We start from the raw sequence: 4,722 nt of genomic DNA, 5'->3' as shown, positions 1-4,722 counted from the left end.
GCAACCTTCAAACAATCTACAGAGCAAGGCTTGTGCTATTCATATTAAAATTTTAAAGTTTTGACTGAATTTTTAACATATCCTAAAGACTTCTGACTTTTGGTAGTAACTTCAAAGTTTGTTGCATTGTGAAAATGGTACACTTAAGATTAAATTTTCCCATTGACATATTGTCAACTAGTCAGTACATTCATTCATAGCAGTTTCATACATGGTAATATTATCAGTGTCAGGGTTTACTGAGGAGGACTGTGCCTTATTTCCCTGCAGTTCTTTAGCCAAATAGATTCTCATTTATTTGGAATGGTACAGCTAAACACTTACTTGAGGGGTAGAACATGCGGGCAAAATTCCATTCAAAGACTCATCCATAATAACATTCAATGACTGATGAGTCTCTGTAGAATGGAAGCATTATATGAGTTTGTAATTTTTTAAATGGCTATCTGGCCACTGTTTAATTTGGTATATTACTTTAAATTCAAGCCTTGCTATGTTTAAGATGACCACTTAAAATTTTATGTTTGGGGGATTCAATTAAATATTTATCAAGTTCACAGCATCATTAAGATCTGTAAGGATACAAAAATGAACAAAACATGCATGTTACATGTAACAAAACATGTGGATTACAGCCTACTTTGAACACAGTACTGCAGAAATAACTGAACCACAAGGCAATACATGCTGTATATAATGTACTAATTAAATCTTTTTACAAAACTTTCTAAAATTGTCAATCATCTTTTTCTTTTTTAATGTAAATTTTTTTCTGTATATTTAAGGTATACAACAGGGGTCTCCACTATCCGTGGCCTGTTAGTAACAGGGCCGCACAGCAGGAGGTGATCCACAAGTGAGCACTATTGCCTGAGCTCCGCCTCCTGTCAGATCAGCAGCAGCATTAGATTCTCACAGGAGACGAACCCTATTGTGAACTGCCCATGTGAGAAATCTAGATTGTGTGCTCCTTATGAGAAGTAAACTAATGCCTGGTGCTCTGAGGTGGAACAGTTTCATCCCAAAACTATACTCCTGCCCCCACCCCAAGTCCGCAGAAAAACTGTCTTCCAGGAAACTGGTCCCTGGTGCCAAAGAGATTGATGACTGCTGGTATACGACATGATTTTATAAGAGATATATATATGTGTGTGTGTGTGTATACACACATAACTTTACGTATGTAGTGACCATTATATATGTAAATATATATATGTAAATGTACATGTATATTTAAAATGGTCACTGTAATGGAACAAATTTACACATCTGTCATCTCACTTTCCTCTCACTGTGGTAGGAACAGTCATTGAGCAAAATTCCTGAATGGAATTCACCATTATTAACCATAGTCCTCATTGGACCTTTTGATTTTTTCCTGCTACATATTTGCTACTTTGCATCCTTTGACTGCATCTCCTCATTTTCTCTTTCCTCTGCCCTGGTAACACTGTTCTATTATCTAGCTCAATATGTTTGATTTTTTTTTTTTTTAGATTCCACATGTGAGATCGTGTAATATCTTTCTGTCTGTATCTGGCTTATTTTACTTAGCCTAATGTCTTCTAGATCTATTCATGTGGTAGATGACCAGTGTGTCAGTCTTTAAGGCTGAATATATGTGTGTGTGTGTTTGTGCGCACACGCACGCTATTCATTGTTCTACTTACAAGTGTTTACTTTTCTTCCCAGCTGCTATTATGGCCAAATATCCTTAATTTCAAGTCTTATCAATGTTACCTAACAGTTGCTACAAAAGATTCTATGGTATAAAAATTTCGGTCTCCTCAATCTTATTTTGCTATTCTAACATACGAGACCAGCTGCTTATTTCTGCTGTGGGGTGGTTTGGGAATTTTACTGTAATCCCCACCACAATTTCAAGTCTGGCAACTGGTGCTCCCTTTTTAAAGTGTGGAGCAGCTACTTTGTGTCAGCTCCTGGGAGAGCTCACACACTGGGGAAATGGCAGTAGCATACTTGCAAGAAGGGTTGTACTGGCTGAATTTTAAAACACTTCAATGGATTCAAGACTCCAGTACGTTTTATCGGTCGTGGAGCTCACAGCATAATTGGTTCAATCTCTCAGGAAGTAGATGTTCAGGATTAACCATGCGGTGTTTAGATATGAGTCACTGAATGACCTTCAATTTACTCTGCATCTTCAAAATCAGGCGGTGTGAAGAAAAAGGAGGCAGCACATTGTAGATTTATTTCCATCTCAGGTCAACTAAGTCACTTGCTAGTAAAACAGCATAACAATTTTGCATGCATATATATAGAATTTATATATGTATATTGATTTTGGTCACTGATCAGTACATTTTAGGTGGTGTAGCTGTGTGGGGATATGTATGAACTGATTTATCTCTTGGTGAATGTTTCTCATATGTAACGAAGTCTGAATGGCATTTAACATTTGCAGAATTTTCAGTTGTCTTACAGAATTATGCTTTTCCCTCTTTGCATGCTGATGTTTATTCATTTGCACTTTATTGCAAATATTTGATAATTCAAAATTTTTTTGAGTATGTGTGCTTGTGTGACTCAAACTGGTATTTCAGTAATGTTTTGGAAAAACCATTTTATCAAATATTAATTATCAGCATATTAGTTCCAACAGAACTGTGCCTTTTATTTTGATATTGAAATATTTTCACTGGGAACATAAAGAACTACTAAAAATGTGTTAATAGTTATATTGTAGTAGCAAAGGAATTCTGGACTGTGACCTTCTTTCTGTATTACTGACTTAGTGAATGGGAAGCAAATAATCAAGACATGTACTATTACGGGCTGTACATGGCTTCCTCTGAGAAAGGAGTTGGGCACATAGGCCTGAAAGTGCTAATGGATTATTTACTCACCACTTAGGACACATGCTGGGTAAATGAAGTAAACGGTGGGGTATCTTGTTCAATATATGAATAGATAGATAAGTGAATGAATAACAAAATAAAAAAATAGCCAGTACTATTATTGACCACCATGGTTAAGTTGTATTTTCTGTTACCCACCTGTGTTTACTCAGTTTTTTTTTTTTTTTTTTTTTGAGATGAAGTCTCGCTCTGTCGCCCAGGCTGGGATGCAGTGGCCGGATCTCAGCTCACTGCAAGCTCCGCCTCGCGGGTTCACGCCATTCTCCTGCCTCAGCCTCCCAAGTAGCTGGGACTACAGGCGCCTGCCACCCCGCCCGGCTAGTTTTTTGTATTTTTAGTAGAGCCGGGTTTCACCGTGTTAGCCAGGATGGTCTCGATCACCTGACCTCGTGATCCGCCCGTCTCAGCCTCCCAAAGTGCTGGGATTACAGGCTTGAGCCACCGCGCCCGGCCTTACTCAGTTTTTAAATAGCAGAATGGAAAAACACAACCAAGCAGATACATCTAAGTAACAATAGCAATGATGTCAAAAAGAGTGCCTGAATACTTAAGGTGGCAGTCCTGGACATGCAAACCCAAGCCTCCCCTTTGCTGTGGCCAGCAATCTGCACAGACTGCATCTAAAAGTTCACCTTTCAAAGTTCAGCATATTACTTTTTTTTTGATAAGCACCTATAGGTAAGAAACTTAAGCTCATTATCCTTCAATTTCCTCATCCATATAGAGTGCATAATAACTGTCCCTATCCCATAGGAATGGCTTGGATATTAAATGAAATATTATATGCAAAATATTTAAGACAGTTTTTGGCAAATTTGAAGTATCATCTATCATTATTATAATAATTATTCCTTCTATGGAATCTTGAATGTTTTGTCCATTTTCTTTTGTAGTCTTTAAAATTTGCCTTTCTATAACTGATGTTCTGTATTTATATCACTGATCACTGGGGTTATCTGCTGTTCGTGTTACTCTGACAGTCATGCTGACCTGAACCACACTGCTGTTCTCTTGTGTTCCAACTCTAATGTTGTTCTCCCTTTCACTGTGTGGTCCTTGTCATTCTTCCTCTCTGAAATTTCTAGTAGAGGGAAAGAAAGGGTGTGTTCCTATCTGTTATTAAGGTAAGTCTCGCTTTCTGTTTCTCAATATTAAAACAAAGCTTATAGTCCTTCCATTTCTCTTGTATTCACAGAGATTTTTCTAGGAACTGGTTGGGAAACAATAAATGTGGGTGCTTAGAATGCTGTACTCTAAAATACCTCTCACTCTGCTAGCAGTCATCCAGTGGCCCAGACCGGAGCTCAGCCTCTGTCTCCTACTTCTGGTTCTCTGCTGATCACTCAAACAACACCTTAAAGTTAACCGAATATCATCCCCAAATATCTTATTTGATATTTCTAATTTTGACGTTATAAACACCAAATAGTACTCAAAAAAATCTATTTATCATTTCTCTGAAGTTGTATTTGCTGCTTCTATTACATGTTTCTGAGAGGCCAAGTAGAGAGGTTGCAGGATAAATGCAAAGACAGACAAGCAGGTATAGCAGGGCTATGCAAATGAAGAAGACTCAGAGCCAAAGCAAATCCCTAGGATTCTATTTTGTTACAAATAGGTGGAACAGTGTAAAGGGAAACAACTTGAAGGTCTAAGGACATGTTTTACACGATGATTTCGTTCAACTGAACCCTGTTTCCTTGACCCTTGAAGTTAGAAATGGTTTAGAATGTCATACTGAAGCAGGACGATGCCCAGTTGCTTGTGTCTTCTTCTGCCAACCCACTCCTCTCGATGTCCAGCCGCTTGTGTCTCTGCCTGCCAGGGTCTCGGGGTTTTCTTT

This window comes from Colobus angolensis, unplaced genomic scaffold, assembly GCF_000951035.1.
Source record: "Colobus angolensis palliatus isolate OR3802 unplaced genomic scaffold, Cang.pa_1.0 Scaffold235, whole genome shotgun sequence".
Classification (NCBI taxonomy): domain Eukaryota; kingdom Metazoa; phylum Chordata; class Mammalia; order Primates; family Cercopithecidae; genus Colobus; species Colobus angolensis.
The sequence above is the reverse complement of the archived record's forward strand: the minus strand, read 5'-3'. Positions refer to the sequence as shown.